Raw genomic sequence first — 22,426 nt, forward strand, 5'->3', positions numbered from 1 at the left:
TCTAGGCATGGCCGAATGGCCAGCCTCCCAATGAGGGTTCAATCATCAAAACATGATCAAAAGATTCCAAAGATCAAAAGATAAAAGGTCCTTCTTATAGAGACCTAGTAGCCTAGGGTTTACAGAGATGATTAAATGACATAAAAATCCACTTCCGGGCCCACTTGGTGTGTGCTTGGGCTGAGCAATGAAGAATTTTCGTGCAGAGACCTCTCTTGGAGTTAAACGTCAGCTTTTATGTCAGTTTGGGCGTTTAACTCCCATTTGGGTGCCAGTTCCAGCGTTTAACGCTGGGATTTCTGAGGGTGACTTTGAACGCCGGTTTGGGCCATCAAATCTTGGGCAAAGTATGGACTATCATATATTGCTGGAAAGCCCAGGATGTCTACTTTCCAACGCCGTTGAGAGCGCGCCAATTGGGCTTCTGTAGCTCCAGAAAATCCACTTCGAGTGCAGGGAGGTCAGAATCCAACAGCATCTGCAGTCCTTTTTAGTCTCTGAATCAGATTTTTGCTCAGGTCCCTCAATTTCAGCCAGAAAATACCTGAAATCACAGAAAAACACACAAACTCATAGTAAAGTCCAGAAAAGTAAATTTTAACTAAAAACTAATAAAAATATACTAAAAACTAACTATATCATACCAAAAACATACTAAAAACAATGCCAAAAAGCGTACAAATTATCCGCTCATCAACCCTACGTCGACAAGGACTGTATTGGCCTTCAATGATGAAGGATTGTATCAATTTTTCTGGACAGTGTGATCAATACCAAAGGCATGCACCAATTCAGAGAGTTCCTGCCTCCGATTTACATGTTATAATCAGGCCTTGGCCATTTAGAGGTTGGGCTCTCGACCTAATAGGAATGGTTCATCCTCCTTCAACTAAGAGGCATAAGTTTATCTTGGTGATAATCGACTATTTTACAAAGTGGGTGGAAGCAGTTCCCATGAAAGAAGTTACCCAAGCCAAGATAATCAACTTTATTGAGGAGTTGATCATTCATAGATTTGGCATTCCCCAAATGCTGACTATAGATCAAGGGACAATGTTTACTGGTCAACAAATAAAGGGGTTTGCTGAGTCACAAGGCATTAAAATAGTACACTCGACTCCCTACTATGCTCAAGCTAATGGCCAAATCGAAGCCAGTAATAAAATTTTTAAAAGTTTGATAAAGAAGAATATAGGGAGGTAGCCTCAAAATTGGCATACTATACTAAGTCAGGTGTTATGGGCTTATAGGTGTTCTCCATGAGAATCAATTAGATCGACACCTTATGAATTAGTGTATGGCCATAAAGTTGTATTACCTCTTGAAACAAATTTGCAAAACATAAGGATGACAAGACAATGATTTGTTAGTCGAATAGTATTGGTCGAGTATGATTGATGAATTAGATGAGTTAGACCAAGTTTGACTCATAACACTAAACAGAATGATAAAGCAAAAAAAATCATATCTAAGTTATACAATCGAAAAGTGATAGGCAAAAATTTTGCAATTGGTGACTTAGTATTAAAACTAGTACTTCCGACTGAGCAAGTTAGAGAAAAATGGTTTCCTTTATGGGAAGGACCATTTGACATAGAAAAAAGTTTTTGATGGCAATGCGTATGAAATAAGAGATAATAGCAGTTGAACTATGCAAGTAAATGGTAAGTATCTCCAAAAATATCATTGTCACTAAAACAAAGTCAGTCAAGAATGCTAAACAAAATAGATGCAAAAGAAAGCTAGAATAAGCTCTTAAGCATGAGTTTCAGATCCTTTTGCATCGATCTATGTTTGAGGACTCTTGCGCTACTTCTTGGGCATTGGTGGTTCTAGCAACTGCTTCGACTAAAACATCTCGACCTAAAGCTTTGGAAGCATGAGCCATTTTCAATCTTTTGTAGTCGAAGAGAGAGAACAACATTGGTTTATGAGATTTTGTTTCACCCAGATTTTAGTTCATCTAGTTCTTTCTCCAAGGTTGCAATCTTAGACACCGTTTGTCATTCATTTTCCCAACCCTCTAATGAAACCTCAGTGACTTGAGACTTAGCCATGACATATTTTTTCAGCTGAGTATCACAGTCGGCTAAAGCCTCAAGGGACTTGTTTAATTTTTTGTCAGCATCATAAATTTCAGAAAGATGGGAGGAGACTTCCTCAATAAATGAGCTAAGAGATTAATGTATGTCAAAGAAAATACGTTGATTGAGAAAAGCAAGCACATCGCTAACTCGAGCCTTTAGGACATCATTATCATTGATATCCTCAATAGAATGCAATCAAGGACAATGTTAATCCTATCAAAAATTTGGGAATCTTGACCCATGATCACAGGGAAAGTAGCTTATTCTATAAATTCTTTGACGTTGTCTGAGTCGACTTCTCCTCCTTAGGGATAACAATGCACAACTCTGGACCAGAAGAAACCCCATAGTTCCTTCAGAGGAATAAACATGTCGAACTTCTGATAGGATATGTTCCAGGTCAAAGTCTACGTCATCGAAATATAAATCTCCAGCTTTTGGAGAAGGAATATTAAATGGTGGTTCTGCATCTTGATCGATGAATTTCTGTGTCGACAGTCTGGGAATAATGTCTCGTCAATGAATTTTTATGTCAACGGTTTAACAAATTTCTATGTCGAAGGTCCAGGAACAATGGTGAAAGTTGCAGCAGTCAACCCTGGTCCATATGTAGGCCCAAATTCTTGGTGAGTTTTAGCACCACTAGAAAGAGGCATATAATGAATCTGAAAAGAGCAAAGATAAGGGTCATGTGGCAGTCAAAAGGAACTTAGCATTGACAATCTAAAATAAAAGAAGTACCAAAGGAGAAGATTTTGAAATATGAGATGTTGTTGTCGATGATGGATTCTGATTTAGAGTCGGAACAGGTATAGTAAGATTGAATTGAAATTCTAATATGAGATGTTGTTGGCGGAACAGGTGTAGTAAGATTCTAATATGAGATGTTGTTGTCGATAATGGAATTTCATTTCAGCATGAACTGTCTGATCCACTTCTCGATCAGAAGGATCATCGATATTAACAACTTGAGAGGAAGTCCCTTTATAGGATTGCTTAGACTGTAATATATTAGAAAAAATAAAAATTGCAAGTACAAGGTGAAAGCAGTTGCGACAAACAGTATTGAGTATATACCTTTGAGGAGGCTACATGTCAGATTTTATAAATCTTTGGCGGTCTAGCTTATGTCAAAATAACAATAGGACCACACTTCTTTGAGGTAAGGGTCACACTATTCAATCTTCTATTTCTTTGACCTACACCTTGCTTGGTATTTTCTTAGGTGCTGCATCCTTTTCAGTATCCCAGTTCTCCTCAACCGGTCGTAAGTCAACCGCAACATGAGTGAAGATTGTCTGTCGAGTAACTGAAGAAATAAAAAAATAAGGTGAGTCAAGTATAAAAAATGAGGATTAAAGAAGTACGAGGTACATTAAAAGAAATTAAATATTTCTTCTAAATTCTCACCTTTGGTTTTCTTTGATGCTATCTGCACCATAGAAAACACCAGATTAGAGAGGGCTTGCTCAACAGATGTACAATGAGTAGAAAAATACTTTAACCACCATTCATGAAAAACAGGGGTCAACAGGAAATAATGACTAATATTCAGATATTGGTATTGAGATAACATTCTTTGGTGGTTGATGAATCCACATTACATGATATTTATTTGCTCTACTTGGGTGGATTTCATCAAATTTTCTTGTATTTATCCATTGAAATAGCACAGTTTCATGATTTCTTCTTAAATTGTGCTTGAAAGTGAAAACATGCTTTTTAGGCCTTTTAATTGCTAAATTTTATTCACTTTAATCCCATTTGGTCCCTTGATATGTTTGTTAAGTGATTTTCGGTTTCCAAGGCAAGTATGGGTTGAAGAAGTGAGGAAAGAGCATCCAAAAGAGGAGAAATCATGAAGAAAATAGAGTATGAAAACTGCAGCAAGGATGCGTACGCACAGTGATGCATCCATACGCACAATGGGAATTTTGCGCAACCGTGCATATGCATGGTAGGCCATGCATACGCATGGTAGGCCGTGCATACGCATGAATGCATGCACGTGAGGTCATTAATTGTAATTTGCTGGGGGTGATATCTGGGCTTCCAGAGCCCAATCCAACCCATTTCTGAAGCTATTTCAAGCCAAATTGAAGAAGGATGAAGGGGGGCAATTGGGTTTAGGTTTTAACATGTTTCAGGTAGTTTTTCTAGAGAGAGAAGCTCTCCCTTCTCTCTAGAATTTAAGGTTTTTAGTTTAATTTCTCTTTAATTTTAGTTTTTTATTCTTGTTTTAGTATAGTTTCATTTATATTTTCATGTTCTCTTGTCTTGATCCTCTTTATTTCTTTTGTCATTTCCTTTATTTTGTCACTTTTATGTTTATGAAGTCTTGTTAATTTCAATTTTCATTTAATGAAATTTAATGTCTTTATGTTTATTGATGTTTAATTGAGTTGCTATTATTACTTTCTTGCATTTGGTAGCTTTAGCTTTTATTTTTATTGCAATTTAATATACTTTTATTTTCATGCACACCAAGTGTTTGATAAAATGCTTGGCTTAATCTTAGTGTAGTTTTTCACACTCTTGGCTTGGAATTGAGGACTTAGGTGACTTTGAGTCAGTGATGTCCATTCTTGATTGATGTATTAGAGTATTCAGATGATTTGGTTTCCACTAACGCTAGTCTTTCACTAAGCTAATTAGTAAGTTGGCTAGGACTTGTGGATTGAGATCAATTATGCCTATTTGACTTAACATCGATGTTAGGGTTGACTAAGTAGGATTAACTCTTCATAATTATCATATGTTTGTGGTCAATGTTTAGGATAGGTAACCTTAACTCTCAATCCTTGCCAAGAGGTTTCTTTAGCATTTAAATTCCCTTTTCTTGATTAGTTGCTTTCCATTTAATTCGATGCATGCTTGTTTAATTTCTTGCCTTTTTAATTCTCTTGTCAATTACCATCAAAACCTCCCATTTCCTCATAGCCAATAATTACACTCTTCATTGCAATTCCTAGGGAGAACAATCCAAGGTTTAATTACTCTTGGTTATTTTTATTTGAATTAAACTTTGATGTGGGTCAATTGTTGGGTTTGGACTATACTTGCAATGCCAATTCTATTTTGAGAAAATTTCCAAAGTTACATTTAGCCCACATTAAGTTTTTGGCACCGTTGCTAGAGAATTGTAATGTGTTCTTATTTTTTGTTATTGTATATATGTGAATATTCTGAATAGTTGCTTTTGCTTCTTTGTTAGTTTTTGTTAGTTTTAGGACTTTATTTGCTTACTTCTTATTAGTTTTTATCTTTATTTTCTCTTGCTACTATGAATTCTCACCATTTTAACTATGAGTTTGGTTCAAACTATGTTGTAGAAAATGGAAGCTTCAATGAGGATATGCATCAAGGATTTGGAAATCAAAGGTGGGAAGAGCCTCAATTATATAGACAACCTTCTTGGCAACAACTTCCTCTGATTTCTTATGGGTACAATCCAACTCCTAATGCATATCAACCTAATGGATGTGATGAACCTCATTATGGTTGTCAACCACAATCACCACATACATATGACCCCTTCCATCAACATAGTCCTCAACAACCTTACTCACAAGCCCCATTCCACCATTCACCTCCATATGATCCTAACCCATACCCACCATACCAACAACCATGTGAACCACATCTAGAGTCACCACTATTCCAACACCAATACCCGCAAGAACCACCTTCTCCATATAAACTACCTCAACACTCTCACCAATATGAACCACCTTTCAACTATGATACCTTTCCTCTAAATAATGAATCTTCTTTTCCACCACCGTCCTTATTGGCCACCATAATCGAAGCCATTCACCACTTAGTCTCCCTACGTTCATGCGATCAAAGTACTCCTATTGACAAATGTGGAGGATCAACAAAAGAGCATAGTGAGGAAGTGAACTTAGAGCTTCAAGGTGAAGAAAGATAGTTGAAGCAAGAGTTGCAACAAGAGTTGGAAGTTGAAATCATGGGCATTGAAGAAGTGGTTGGAGAATTGAGGGGAATTGATCAAGAAATAGATTTCATCATTAATGATTTTTTGTCAACACTTACTAATCCCCTTGATGATATTGTTGAGCCTTCCCCAGTAAAATTTGAAATGGGTGTTGATGTAGATTTTACACAACCTCCAAGATATGATTTGAGTGAAGGAGAACAACTAGAAGAAGTTGGTGAGGGAGAATGTGAACCTGAGGAAGCTTGGCAAGGGGTAGGGCTTGAAGCATCTTGTCAAGTGGCGGAAACTCTTCAAAGAAGATGGACAGAAGTGGAAATTACCCTATCAAGACCGTTGGAAGCATCTCCTAAGTTACCATCATCCATTACATCATTTAAGTGGGGAAAATTCTTGACCTTAAGCTTTATTATCCTACTCGAATACGGTTTACTTGAAACGGATGATCAACTTAGGATGCTTTGTGGGTTAAAGAGTAGAAGAGAGATGATTAGTGGTTGACATCATAAATCTCGGCTCATTATGGTCGAAAGCTCAAAGTTTGGGAGCATGGATTGGTGTGCTACTCAATTGATAGGATCTAGGAAGATGTTTGGATGCTCAAATGAGAATTCTATGTACTTGTCACCCAATGGAAACAATGATAAATTGGAATAAGGGTGTGAGAATAAGATATGGGATCCCGGATTACAAGATGGAGATCAAGTTTGGGAGCTCATATTTTGTGAAGAACTCCATCAAAGCTTGGTGCAATTGAATTGGAATCTTGGAGCACTTTAGAGAACCAAGCATTGTTGGAGGTTCAAGGATGAATTCAAGCACAATCCTCTTTGATTAGAGCTCCCCATAAGTCCAACTTAAAGACGTAAAAGAAAAGTGCTAGGTGGGAGGCACCCCACCATGCATCACCATCACTCTTGTAGCCACTCTATCGCCTGACCCACCAGCTGAAAGTGGAGGTGACACAATGACGACTCCTTCCACGTCGCATGATCGTGAGCACCGAGGACGGTGCTATATTTTAAGTGCGGGGAGTTTTCCATCTTCAGCAAGCATATTTTGGGTGACAATTTCATTTTCGAACACTTCTAGTTTAGTTTTTATTGTTATTATGCTTTTTTGTTGTGTTGTATATATTTTATCCTTTTGAAAACCTTTTTATTTAGTTTATTACTTTTTATTTAGCTTATTGCATTTTTTAATTTTACTTGTACATAACTTAGTATTATATAGTAGTTATGCATATTTTCACATTTTGCTCTTAATTTTGGCTATTACATATGCTTTTTGGTTTTTAGTCTTGATTGTGATTTGGGATGATGTCATGATTGCACCTAAGTTTGGTTTCCTATATACTTTCTATTTTGGTTTGATTGAAATTAGGAATTAAACTTAGGATTTTTGACCTTTTCCATCCAATCACATTATTTACATATATAGAATAAATTTTAGTCAATTAATGAAATTTCCAAGAAATTTATTTTTATATAAAGGCATTGAAATTCAAATTGATTTGAGTTGAAGTTTTCCATTGAAACTTGCATGATTTGTGCATTGTGGAATATGGTTTTTTGAGTTAAAGAACATACAACTTGTGAGTATTTGAGCCTTATTGTGTGGTTACATTATTTAACCACTTATTTTATTCTTGTGTGTTACTCTTCTCTATGATTGCAATCTTTAGTTTGTTATTCTATATATCCATTGTTTAATGTATATTTATGTATTTTTGTGATTGAGGCCATCATTTCTTTATAGCTCACTTTACCCAAATAGCCTACCATTTCATTCACCTTTATTTGCCACTTTGAGCCTTTTTAACCCCCTTTTGTTCTTTATTTTGCCACATCATTAACCTTAAGCGAAAAACAATAATGTTTCTTATTTGAATCTTTGAATAGCTTAAGTTAACGAGAGTGTGTGATATTTAAGTGTGGGAAAAATGTGAGACTTTGATTGATGAAAATATGTTTTATGCTTATTGAGAAATATTTGAAATTTGGGTACATGCTCATGTGATATTATAGAAACCATATGCATTGATGTGTTAGTTTATATATTATAAAAACAACAAAAAAGAAAAAAATAATAAAAAGGGGACAAAATTATCCCAATATAAAACTCAATAAAAATCAATGCATATGTGACGGAATCTGATGCATGTGTGTGTGTATATGTAAAAGTGAGATTATGGGTAGCTAAGCCTGATATTAGAAGTTTATAGGTTGTGTGTGTTAGGTGATAATTTAGGCTAATCAAAGATTCAAATGCAAGCTCACCTAGCCATATATACATCCTTACCTTTAACCTTAGCCCCATTACAATCTTGAAAATACCTCAGATATTTGCATATGTACATTAAATTTGTGTTGATTGGTTAGATGAAGAACAAACTTTAGAAAGCATGATTAGAGAAGAATTGAGTGAATTGACCTTAAACACTTGCGTGACTAAAGTGCATATACATATCTGGTGAGGGTTCAATCACTCATATGTCAATTCCATATTTTCACCTATGATCATTGCTTATCTTGCAAGTTTGCTTAAATTGCTTTATATGACTCAATTCAATTGTGAATGTAATTGGTTATGATTGCCTTAGCTCTTGATAGTATATAGATGCTTTCTTGAAAATTGATTTATTTGGACTAATTAAATACATATAGATACTTAGGTAGAATAGTTACATACATATAGATAGATTGCATATAGATAGTTTGCATTGAATAAGTGATACCTTTCTTGTCTTTCTTTGGTATAGCATGAGAACATGCTATTTTTTAAGTGTGGGGATGTGATGAATCCACATTTCATGATATTTATATGCTCTATTTGGATGGATTTCATCAACTTTTCTTGCATTTATCCATTGAAAAAGCATAGTTTCATAATTTCTTTTTAAATTGTGCTTGAAAGTGAAAATATTCTTTTAAGGCCTTTTAATTGCTAAATTTTATTCACTTTAATTCCATTTGGTGTCTCGATATGTTTGTTAAGCGATTTCAGGTTTCTAAGGCAAATATGGGTTGAAGAAGTGAGGAAAGAGCATTCAAAAGAGGAGAAATCATGAAGAAAATGGAGTTTGGAAGCTGCAGCAAGTATGCGTATGCACAGTGATGCGTGCGTACGCACAATTGCAACCTCGTGTAACCATGCATATGCATAACTTTTTGTGCATACGCACAATGGGATTTTTTCACAACTATCTGTACACATGGTAGGTCGTGCGTACGAACGAATGCATGCACGTGAGGTCATTAATTGCAATTTGCTCAAGGCGAATTCTGGGATTCCAGAGCCCAATCTAACCCATTTCTGAAGCTATTTCAAGCCAAATCGAAGAAGGATGAAGGGGGGCAATTAGGTTTAGGTTTTAACATGTTTTAGGTAGTTTTTCTAGAGAGGGAAGCATCCTGTTCTCTCTAGAATTTAAGGTTTTTAGTTTAATTTCTCTTTAATTTAGTTTTTTATTCTTGTTTTAGTATAGTTTTATTTACATTTTCATGTTCTCTTATCTTGATCCTCTTTATTTCTTTTGTCATTTCCTGTATTTTGTCACTTTTATGTTTATGAACTCTTGTTAATTTCAATTTTCATTTAATGCAATTTGATGTATTTATGTTTATTGATGTTTAATTGAGTTGCTATTATTAATTTCTTGCATTTGGTAGCTTTAGCTTTTATTTTTATTGCAATTTAATATGCTTTTATTTTCATGCACACCAAGTGTTTGATAAAATTATTGGCTTAGTTTTAGTGTAGTTTTTCACACTCTTTGCTTGAATTGAGGACTTAGGTGATTTTGAGTCATTGATGCCCATTCTTGATTGATATATTAGAGAAGTTAGTTTATTTGGTTTCCACTAACGCTAGTCTTTTACTAAGCTAATTAGTGAGTTGGCTAGGCCTTGTGGATTGAGATTAATTATGCCGATTTGACTTATCCTCGATGTTAGGGTTGACTAAGTAGGACAAACTCTTCATAATCATCATATATTTGTGGTCAATGGCTAGGATAGGTAACCTTAACTCTCAATCCTTGCCAAGAGGTTTCTTTAGCATTTAAATTCCCTTTTCTTGATTAGTTGCTTTTCATATAATTTCATACTTGCTTGTTTAATTTCTTGCCTTTTTAATTCTCTTGTCATTTGCCATCAAACCCCCCTAATTTCCTCAGTGCCAATAATTACACACTTCATTGCAATTCCTAAGGAGAACAACTCGAGGTTTAATTACTCTCGGTTATTTTTATTTGAATTAAACTTTGATGTTGGTCAATTGTTGGGTTTGGAAAATACTTGCAACGCCAATTCTATTTTGTGAAAAATTCCAAACCTATATTTGGCTCACATCAGTGGTTCATCTCTAATATCTTGTTGAATTCTTTTGTCTCCAACACCTCACATTGAATCATTTGGGTCTTAAAGTCAAGAGACAGAGGAGAAGATAAGGCTTGGGCTAAGTCAAACTGTCAGGCTACATAATGGAGAGAATAAATGACTAGTTTCTTTTTAAGAGGCCAGATTGACTCATAAGGTAGTCCGACAGCGAGAATTTGAGGAGTGTTTTATTCAAGGAATGGCCCATTAAAGCCCAGGGAACGTTATGTATTCCCAAAAAAGTACATATCATTTTAAATGATGCGTAACTATCCTTTCAAATGTTTTAGAATTTGAAAAGGTTGCACGTGCCTGATATGATGAATAGTAAAACTTATTTTGGAACAAAATAACAAGTTTTAAAGGGGTAATTTTTTTGGTACAAAAAATAGATTTTTCTCGACAAGAGGGCACTTCGACTGTTAATGGTTTTGACTACAGAACCGATGTTTCGACTACAAAAGCAGAAATGGGTAAGCTGAAGTAAAAAAATGGTGCAAAAAGTGTCGAAGTCGAAAGATAGTTATTGACTTTCCTTGAGTAGCAAGGCTTGCTACTCGACCTTCAAGCTGAGTGGAGAACATGGGTGGGAAATTTGAGGAGCAAGCTAAAGAAAACGTGGAACTTGAATACCAAGGAAGGGGCGTCAAAACTTGAGAGTCAAGATTTTTCATGGTCAAGGCAAGATCATGGCTGAGAAAAAAGAGGAAGTAAAATCGTGGGAAAAGATTCTTTTTGGCAAGTCTATCTCCATGGTCTATAAATAGAAAAAACTCAGAAGAGTTTTGGGACTTCTTCAAAAATACTAGATCATCATAGATAAGCCTCCACCAAAATTCCCAGTCCGAGCGACGCAACGAAAGACCATAGAGCACAAGTGCATGTGAGTGTTGGAAGTCTACTTTTATCTGCTTTTCTTTTATCTTCTTTTTTCCATTTTTTTCATTTATTTGTTTTCTTTTAATTATTTGCTTTACGCATTTTATTTTTACTTATATTCTTCAAGCATTTTTGCTCTCTTTTAATTTTAAGTTGAAAGTTTTATCCGTTTTATTGCAATTCTTTATCATTTACCACAATTCAAGCAACTCATACATTTCAACACGAATGATAAGTAATTTCTGGGTTGAGCCCATTCTTTCTCAAAGGAGTCGTATCTGCTCTCCGATACTTGAGATCTTAATGCAAACTTGATTCGACACCCTATCGAAGTTACAAAAAATCAAGTGAAACAGCTATAAATGAAACTTTTCTACATATTTATTATCAACTATGGGAAAAGCAGAAAGTACAATAACATGTACCCAATCTAAACCAGGAGGTTCTTTAGACGACATATTGAGAACTACCGTATGAGACATAAAGGGTTATACCTACAAAAAAGCAAAATAAAGCTATGTCACTACAAATGTTTGCAAGTTAAAAGTCGTTTACAGCAGAAGAAGTCAGACTATCATCAACAATGTTAAATTCAATTCACTCCATCAAATACGAAATGAAGCCATTTGTCGAAAAGAAAATGGCTCTATTTGAGGGCAAAGTAAAATCCCAAAATTCAACATAAATCATGACAAAAGGATAATCTATAGAAATAATAAACAAGGAAATCTACCACTACAAAGAGTAATCAGAAGCTACAAATGACAACAAACTAAGAAAAGGCAATAGCAAGAAACTATGTTTAGACCAATTTTTCACTAAAGCGTCAAGACAATATCAGAACGAAAATACTTCACCCATCAAGAAACATCATCTAACAATAATGAGTAAAAGAGAAAGAAAAATAAACCTTGAATATGAACAGAAGGCAAGGAGAATGCGTGCAGCAACAATACAAACAGACACAAACGAAGACTTCCAACAGTTTTCCAAGATAGAGAAATCTTGGAGAGAGATTAATGGAAACAGAGTCACAGTGAAGAAGAAGAAAGGTCTCGAGAGAAATGAAGTAAATTTTTCAGAAGATGAAGCAAAAAAGAAGAAAGAGAAAAAGGATTATGTATATATAGCCCTAGGGGCAAAAGGGTACATTTTTTTCTCATTTAATGGCATGCACAGTTACCAATGTAACTAAAAGGACGCACGAACGATTACGAAAAGACGTAACGTCCAGATTCAAAAATACGTCAAGTACCCGACTTGCTCTCCAAAGAAAATCGTAAACCCAACTTGACTGAATGAAAGCTACAAAAGATTAAGATCGACTTAGAAATGCCTGATCCTGACCTAAAGAAGCTCGGCCTCAAGTAGGGGCATTGTTCATATCCTAACCCATAACTTAGCCAGACCCAAAATGAATAAAACCCAATCAACACTCTACAAATAGTGCCCAGGTCTACATTACGACGACGACATGGGCCTAGTGATAAACCACTATTTTATGATTTATATTATGCTCAATTGAGTGGCTTCTATCAAGTCTTTACTCACTTATTCATATAAATCGCATGGTTTTACAATTCCTTCCTTATTCCTTAATATATGTGAAAATATGTTTCCTAGACCATAAATTATTAATTTTAATTATCCTTTATTACCATTCGATGCTGTGATCCATGTGTTGAGTATTTTTAGGCTTTATAGGGCAGGAATGGCTTAGAGAACAGGAAGGAAACATGAAAAAGTGGAAGGAACGTGAGAAAATTAAGTTTTGAAGGAAATGGCAGTGACGCGCACGCATGGACGATGCAGACGCGTGACTCAGGCAGAACCCAAGCGACACGCACGAGTGGACGACACGAACGCATGCCTAGCGCAAAGCACAAGCGACGCGTACGCGTGACTGACGCGTACGCGTGACAAGAAAAACTTCCAAAAGACGCGCACGCGTGACCCACGCGCACGTGTGACCCATTGGTGCACGAAATTATGATCATCAACAATGGCGCCAAAAACTTGGTAGCGCTCTCAAACGTGAATCACACTTAGTCACAACTCCACACAACTAACCAGCAAGTGCACTGGGTCGTCCAAGTAATACCTTACGTGAGTAAAGGTCGATCCCACGGAGATTGTTGGTATGAAGCAAGCTATGGTCATCTTGTAAATCTCAGTTAGGTGGATAATAAATGTTATGGAGTTTTTGAATAGTAAATAAATAAAACAGAAAATAAAGATAGAGTTACTCATGTAATTCAATGGTGGGAATTTCAGATAAGTGTCTGGAGATGCTTGTCCCTGTTGGATCTCTGTTTTCCTACTGCCTTCCTTCTATCCTTCTTATTCCTTTCCATGGCAAGCTGTATGTAGGGCATCACCGTTGTCAATGGCTACATCACATCCTCTCAGTGAAAAAGGTCCAAATGCTCTGTCACGACACGGCTAATCATCTGTCGGTTCTCGATCATGTTGGAATAGAATCCCTTGATTCTTTTGCGTTTGTCATCACACCCAACAATCGCGAGTTTAAAGCTCATCACAGTCATTCAATCCCTGAATCCTACTCGAAATACCACAGACAAGGTTTAGACTTTCTGGATTCTCATGAATGCCACCATCAATCTAGCTTATACCACAAAGATTCTGATTAAGGAATCCATGAGATATGCGGCCGGTCTGAGGTAGAACGGAAGTGGTTGTCAGTAACGCGTTCATAGGTGAGAATGATGATGAGTGTCACGGATCATCACATTCATCATGTTGAAGTGCAATGAATATCTTAGAATAGGAATAGCTGAATTGAATAGAAAATAGTAGTAAATGCATTGAAACTTGAGGTACAGCAGAGCTCCACAGCCTTAATCTATGGTGTGTAGAAACTCCACTATTAAAAATACATAAGTGATGAAGGTCCAGGCATGGCCGAATGGCCAGCCCCCAAACGTGATCAATAGTCTCCTAAGATGGATAATAAAATAAAACTGAGACCAAAGATATCAAATACAATAGTAAAACGTCCTATTTATACTAGACTAGCTATTAGGGTTTACAGAAGTAAGTAATTGATGCAGAAATCCACTTCCGGGGCCCACTTGGTGTGTGCTTGGGCTGAGCTTGATCTTTACACGAGCTGAGGCTTATCTTGGAGTTGAACGCCAAGTTGTAACGTGTTTTTGGCGTTAAACTCTGGTTCGTGACGTGTTTCTAGCGTTTGACTCCAGAATGCAACATGGAACTGGCGTTGAGCACCAGTTTACATCGTCAAATCTCGAATAAAGTATGGACTATTATATATTGCTAGAAAGCTCTGGATGGCTACTTTCCAACATTGTTAAGTGTGCACCATTGAGAGTTCTATAGCTCCAGAAAATCTATTTCGAGTGCAAGGAGGTCAGAATCCAACAGCATCAGCAGTCCCTTGTCAGCCTTCTTATCAGAGTTTTGCTCAGCCCCTCAATTTTAGCCAGAAAATACCTGAAATCATAGAAAAACACACAAACTCATAGTAAAGTCCAGAAATGTGAATTTTACATAAAAACTAAAGAAAACATCCTTAAAAGTAGCTAGATCATACTAAAAACTACCTAAAAACAATGCCAAAAAGCGTATAAATTATCCGCTCATCAGAACACCAAACTTAAATTGTTGCTTGTCCCCAAGCAACTGAAAATAAATTAGGATAAAAAGAAGAGAATATACTATAAATCCCAAAATATCAATGAATATTAATTCTAATTAGATGAGCGGGACTTGTAGCTTTTTCCTCTGAACAGTTTTGGTATCTCACTTTTTCCTTTGAAGTTCAGAATGATTGGCTTCTCTAGGAACTTAGAATTTTGGATAGTGTTATTGATTCTTCTAGTTAAGTTTGTTGATTCTTGAACACAGTTACTTTTATGAGTCTTGGCCGTGGCCCTAAGCACTTTGTTTTCCAGTATTACCACCGGATACATAAATGCCACAGACACATAGCTGGGTGAACCTTTTCAGATTGTCACTCAGCTTTGCTAAAGTCCCCAGTTAGAGGTGTCCAGAGCTCTTAAGCACACTCTTTTTGCTTTGGATCACGACTTTAACCACTCAATCTCAAGCTTTTCACTTGGACCTGCATGCCACAAGCACATGGTTAGTCACAGCTTGATTTAGCCGCTTAGGCCTGGATTTTATTTTCTTGGGCCCTCCTATCCATTGATGCTCAAAGCCATGGATCCTTTTTACCTTTGCCTTTTGGTTTTAAGGGCTATTGGCTTTTTCTGCTTGCTTTTTCTTTTTCTTTCTATTTTTTTCGCAAGCTTTTGATTTTTCACTGCTTTTTCTTGCTTCAAGAATCAATTTCATGATATTTCAGATTGTCAATAACATTCTCTTTGTTCATCATTCTTTCAAGAGCCAACAATTTTAACATTCATAAACAACAAGATAAAAAATATGCACTGTTCAATCATTCATTCAGAAAACAAAAAGTATTGTCACCACATCAATATAATTAAACTAAATTCAAGGATAAATTCAAAAATCATGTACTTCTTGTTCTTTTGAATTAGAAACATTTTTTTCATTTAAGAGAGGTGAAGAATTCATGGAATTATTCATAGCCTTAAGACAGAGTTACTAAATACTAATGATCATGTAATGAAGACACAAACATAAACACACATATAGCATAGAAAACGAAAAACAGAAAAAAAATAAGAACAAAGTATGAATCCACCTTAGTGATGGTGGCGCTTTCTTCTTGAAGAACCAATGATGTCCTTGAGTTCTTCTATGTCTCTTCCTTGCCTTTGTTGCTCCTCCCTCGTTGCTCTTTGATCTTCTCTAATTTCATGGAGAATGATGGAGTGCTCTTGATGTTCCACCCTTAATTGGTACATATTGTAACTCAAATCTTCAAGAGAAGTGTTGAGTTGTTCCCAATAGTTGTTGGGAGGAAAGTGCATCCCTTGAGGCATCTCCGGGATTTCTTGGTGATGGACTTCCTCATGCGTCTCTTGGGTTCCATGAGTGGGCTCTCTTGTTTGCTCCATCCTTTTCTTAGGGATGGGCTTGTCCTCGTTAATGGGGATGTCTCCTTCTATGATGACTCCAGCAGAGTAACATAGATGGCAAATAAGATGAGAAAAAGCTAGCCTTGCCAAAGTAGAGGGCTTATCGGCTATTTTGTAGAATTCAAGGGAGATAACTTCATGAAGTTCTACTTCCTCTCCATTCATGATGCTATGAATCATGATGGCCCGATCCACAGTAACTTCAGATCGGTTGCTAGTGGGGATGATGGAGTGTTGGATGAACTCCAACCATCCTCTAGCCACAGGCTTGAGGTCCAGTCTTCTTAATTGAACCGGCTTGCCTTTAGAGTCTCTTTTCCATTGAGCTCCTTCAACATATATGTCCCTAAGGACTTGGTCCAACCTTTGATCAAAGTTGACCCTTCTTGTGTAGGGGTGTGCATCTCCTTGCATCATGGGCAAGTTGAATGCCAACCTGACATTTTCCGGACTAAAATCTAAGTATTTCCCCCGAACCATTGTAAGATAGTTCTTTGGATTCGGGTTCATACTTTGATCATGGTTCCTAGTGATCCATGCATTGGCATAGAACTCTGGAACAATTAAGATTCCGACTTGTTGGATGGGGTTGGTTAGAACTTCCCAACCTCTTCTTTGGATTTCATGTCGGATCTCCAGATACTCATTTTTCTTGAGTTTGAAAGGGACCTCGGGGATCACCTTCTTCTTGGCCACAATATCATAGAAGTGGTCTTGATGGGCTTTGGAGATGAATCTTTCCATCTCCCATGACTCGAAGGTGGAAGCTTTTGTCTTCCCTTTCCCTTTTCTAGAGGTTTCTCCGGCCTTAGGTGCCATCGATGGTAATGGAAAAACAAAAAGCTTATGCTTTTACCACACCAAACTTAAAATATTGCTCGCCCTCGAGCAAGAGAAGAAAGAAAAGAAGAAGAAGAAGAGAAAATATGGAGGAGAGTAAGGGGGTGTATTCGGCCAAGGTGTAGAAGAGGGGGTTGTGTTGTGTGAAAATTAAGGAGAATGGAAGGGTTTATATAGTGAGGGGAGAGGGAGTAGGTTCGGCCATTTAGGGTGGGTTTGGGTGGGAAAAAATTTTGAATTTTGAAGGTAGGTGGGGTTTATGGAGAAGAGTGGATGGATGTGAGTGGTGAAGGGGGTAATTGGGAAGAGAGATTGAGGTGATTGGTGAAGGGTTTTGGGGAAGAGTGTTTATTGGAAAGAAAGGATGAATGTTGAGAAGAGGGGGGAATATGGTAGGTGGGGATCCTGTAGGGTCCACAGATCCTGAGGTGTCAAAGATTTACATCCCTGCACCAATTAGGCATGTAAAATGCCTTTGCATGCAATTCTGGCGTTTAAACGCTGAAGTGATGCATGTTCTGGGTGTTCAACGCCCATGTGCAGCATGTTTCTGGTGTTGAACGCCAGTTCCATGCTTGTTTCTGGCGTTCAGCGCCAGCTCTCCTCAGGGTGCATTCCTGGCATTTGAACGCCAAGGTGTTGCTTGTTTCTGGTGTTTAACGCCAGATCCATGCTCTGTTCTGGCATTGAACGCCAGCCAGATACTCCTTACTGGCGTTTAAACGCCAGTAAGTCCTTCCTCCAGGGTGTGATTTTTCTTCTGCTATTTTTGATTCTGTTTTTAATTTTAATATTTTTTTCGTGACTCCACATGATCATGAACCTAATAAAACATAAAAGAACAATAAAAATAAAATAAAATTAGATAAATAAAAATTGGGTTGCCTCCCAATGAGCACTTCTTTAATGTCAATAGCTTGACAGTGGGCTCTCATGGAGCCTCACAGGTGATCAGGTCAATGTTGTATAGTCCCAACACCAAACTTAGAGTTTGACTGTGGGGGCTCTGTTTGACTCTGTACTGAGAGAAGCTCTGTGTGCTTACTCTCCCTTGTTACAGAAGGATAGCCGTGTGCCTTAAACACAAGGTAGTCCCCATTCAATTGAAGGACTAATTCTCCTCTGTTAACATCAATCATAGCTTCTGTTGTGGCTAGGAAAGGTCTTCCAAGGATGATGCATTCATCCTCCTCCTTCCTAGTGTCTAAGATTATGAAATCAATAGGAATGTAAAGGCCTTTAACCTTTACTAACACGTCCTCTACTAATCCATAAGCTTGTCTTACTGACTTGTCTGCCAATTGTAATGAGAATAAGGCAGGTTGTACCTCAATGATCCCCAGTTTCTCCATTACAGAGAGTGGCATAAGATTTATGCCTGACCCTAGGTTACACAAAGCTTTCTCAAAGGTCATGGTGCCTATGGTACAGGGTATTACGAATTTGCCAGGATGTTGTCCCTTTTGAGGTAAAGTTTGCTGAACCCATGTATCTAGTTCACTAATGAGCAAGGGAGGTTCACCTTCCCAAGTCTCATTACCAAATAACTTAGCATTCAGCTTCATGATGGCTCCTAGATATTGAGCAGCTTGCTCTCCAGTTACATCTTCATCTTCTTCAGAGGAAGAATAATCTTCAAAGCTCATGAATGGCAGAAGGAGATTTAATGGGATCTCTATGGTCTCTATATGAGCCTCAGATTCCCTTGGGTCCTCAATAGGAAACTCCTTCCTACTTGAGAGACGTCCCATGAGATCTTCCTCATTGGGATTCGCGTCCTCTCCCTCCTTCTTCCGTTCGGCCATGTTGAGTATATCAATGGCCTTGCACTCTCTCTTTGGATTCTTTTCTGTATTGCTTGGGAGAGTACTAGGAGGGGTTTCAGTAACTTTCTTACTCAGCTAGCCCACTTGTGCCTCCATATTTCTAATGGAGGATCTTGTTTCACTCATAAAACTTAAAGTGGCCTTAGACAGATTAGAGAATAGATTAGCTAAATTAGAAGTGCTTTGCTCAGGATTCTCTGTCTGTTGCTGAGAAGATGATGGAAAAGGCTTGCTAAGCTTAGTTCGTCCACCATTATTAAAGCCTTGTTAAGGCTTTTGTTGATCCTTCCATGAGAAATTTGGATGATTTCTCCATGATGAATTGTAGGTGTTTCCATAAGGTTCACCTAAGTAATTTACCTCTGCTATTGCAGGATTATCAGGATCATAAGCTTCTTCTTCAGAAGATGCCTCTTTAGTACTGTTGGATGCATTTTGCCATCCATTCAGACTTTGGAAAATCATGTTGACTTGCTAAGTTAACATTTTGTTCTGAGCCAATATGGCATTCAGAGCATCAATCTCAAGAATTTCCTTCCTCTGAGGCGTCCCATTATTCACGGAATTCCTCTCAGAAGTGTACATGAACTGATTATTTGCAAACTTGTCAATAAGTTCTTGAGCTTTTGTAGGCATTTTTTTTAGGTGAATGGATCCACCTGCAGAATGGTTCAATGACATCTTAGAGAACTCAGATAGACCATAATAGAATATATCTATCATGGTCCATTCTGAAAACATGTCAGAAGGACATCTTTTGGTCATTTGTTTGTATCTTTCCCAAGCTTCATAGAAGGATTCACCATCTTTTTGTTTGAAGGTCTGAACATCCACTCTAAGCTTGCTCAGCTTTTGAGGAGGAAAGAACTTAGCCAAGAAGGTCGAGACCAGCTTATCCCAGGAGTCCAGGCTATCATTAGGTTGAGAGTCCAACCATGCTCTAGCTCTGTCTCTTACAGCAAAAGGGAAAAGCATGAGCCTGTAGACTTCAGGATCTACTCCATTAGTCTTAACAGTCTCGCAAATCTGTAAGAACTCAGTCAAGAACTGATAGGGATCTTCTGATGGAAGTCCATGAAACTTACAGTTCTGTTGCATTAGAGCAACTAATTGAGGTTTCAGCTCAAAATTGTTTGCTCCAATGGCAGGAATTGAGATGCTTCTTCCATCAAACTTGGAAGTAGGTGTAGTATAATCACTAAGCATCTTCCTTGCATTATTGTTGTTGGGTTCGGCTGCCATCTCCTTTTCTTGTTCGAAAAATTCAGCAAGGTTGTCCCTGGATTGTTGTAATTTAGCTTCTCTTAGTTTCCTCTTCAGAGTCCTTTCAGGTTCTAGATCAGCTTCAACAAGAATGCCTTTTTTCTTGTTCCTGCTCATATGAAAGAGAAGAGAACAAAAAAAGAAGAGAAATCATCTATGTCACAGTAAAGAGGTTCCTTATTGTTAGTAGAAGAAGAAAGGGAATAAAGAAAGGAGAATCCAAACAAAAGGGTGAGGATAGGGGTAGTGATTTAAGATGAAGAGAGGTAAATAGAAGTGTTAGTAAATGAATGAATAAATAGAATAAGATGAGAGAGGGAGAAATTTTCGAAAATAAATTTTAAAAAGGAGTTAAATGATTTTCAAAAAATAAAGATAAGAAATAAAATTAAAATTAAAATTTAAAATAAATAATTAATTAAAGAAAGAATTTTTGAAAAAGAGGGAGATGTTTTCGAAAATTATAAGATTCTAGAATTTAAAAATTGAACCTTTCTTAACAAGAAAGTAACAAACTTCAAATTTTTGAATCAATCATATTAATTATTAGCATAATTTTCGAAAATAAAGATAAAATTAAGAAAAAGATTTTTGAAAAATATTTTAAAGAATTTTCGAAAATTAATAAGAAAAATGAAAAAGATTTAATTTTTGAAAAAGTTTTGAAGAGATAAGATTTTTAAAATTGAAATTTTGACTTGACTAATAAGAAAACAACTTATTTTAAAAATTTTTGACCAAGTCAACCCAAAATTTCGAATTTTTTGAGAGAAATAAAGAAAAGATGTATTTTTTATTTTTGAATTTTTATGATGAGAGAAAAAAACACAAATATGACCCAAAACATGAAAATTTTGGATCAAAACCAATGAGGCATGCAAGAACACTATGAATGTCAAGATGAACACCAAGAACACTTTGAAGATCATGATGAACATCAAGAACATATTTTTGAAAAAATTTTTATGCAAAGAAAACATGCAAGACACCAAACTTAGAAATCTTTAATGCATGGACACTATGAATGCAAAAATGCATATGAAAAACAATAAAAGATACAAAACAAGAAAACCCTCAAGATCAAACAAGAAGAATTACCAAGAACAACTTGAAGATCATGAAGAACGCCATAAATGCATGAATTTTCGAAAAATAATGCATAAGTTTTAAAAACATGCAATTGACACCAAATTTAAGAATTGACTCAAGACTCAAACAAGAAACACAAAATATTTTTGATTTTTTATGATTTTATGATTTTTTTGTATTTTCTTAATAGATTTTTCGAAAACATATTTTGGAAAAAGAAAGTAATGAATTCATAGTCCTCAATCAAAATGCCTGGAATTAGACATGGCTTAATAGCCAGCCAAGCTAAAACTTGTTATATGAAACTCTAAGATTCATTCTTGAAAACTCTGAAAATTTTCCAAAACAGGTGAGAAATTTTGAAAAATATTTTTGAAAACTTTTTGAAAAGAAAATAAATAAAAAAAAGAAAATTACCTAATCTGAGCAACAAGATGAACCGTCAGTTGTCCATACTCGAACAATCCCCGGCAACAGCGCCAAAAACTTGGTGCACGAAATTGTGATCATCAACAATGGCACCAAAAACTTGGTAGCGCTCTCAAACGTGAATTACACTTAGTCACAACTCCGCACAACTAACCAGCAAGTGCACTAGGTCGTCCAAGTAATAGCTTACGTGAGTAAGGGTCGATCCCACGGAGATTGTTGGTATGAAGCAAGCTATGGTCATCTTGTAAATCTCAGTTAGGCAGATAATAAATGTTATGGAGTTTTCGAATAGTAAATAAATAAAACAGAAAATAAAGATAGAGTTACTCATGTAATTCAATGGTGGGAATTTCAGATAAGTGCATGGGGGTGCTGTGTTCCTTCTGAATCTTTACTTTCCTACTGCTTTCATCCAATCCTTCTTACTCCTTTCCATGGCAAGCTGTATGTAGGGCATCACCGTTGTCAATGGCTACATCCCATCCTTTCAGTGAAAATGGTCCAAATGCTCTGTCACAGCACGGCTAATCATCTGTCAGTTCTCGATCATGTTGGAATAGAATCCCATGATTCTTTTGCGTTTGTCATCACGCCCAACAATTGCGAGTTTGAAGCTCGTCACAGT

General features: G+C 36.7%; 1 non-coding gene across 1 annotated transcript; it reads left to right on the plus strand.

The window, feature by feature from the left end:
• The first annotated feature begins 19,756 nt into the window (after positions 1 to 19,756).
• LOC127743397 (small nucleolar RNA R71) lies at positions 19,757 to 19,860 on the plus strand. The gene has a single exon (XR_008004789.1). It is a non-coding gene; the product is annotated as a small nucleolar RNA R71 (small nucleolar RNA).
• The last annotated feature ends 2,566 nt before the right edge of the window (positions 19,861 to 22,426 follow it).

Source organism: Arachis duranensis, chromosome 10, assembly GCF_000817695.3.
Source record: "Arachis duranensis cultivar V14167 chromosome 10, aradu.V14167.gnm2.J7QH, whole genome shotgun sequence".
Classification (NCBI taxonomy): Eukaryota; Viridiplantae; Streptophyta; class Magnoliopsida; order Fabales; family Fabaceae; genus Arachis; species Arachis duranensis.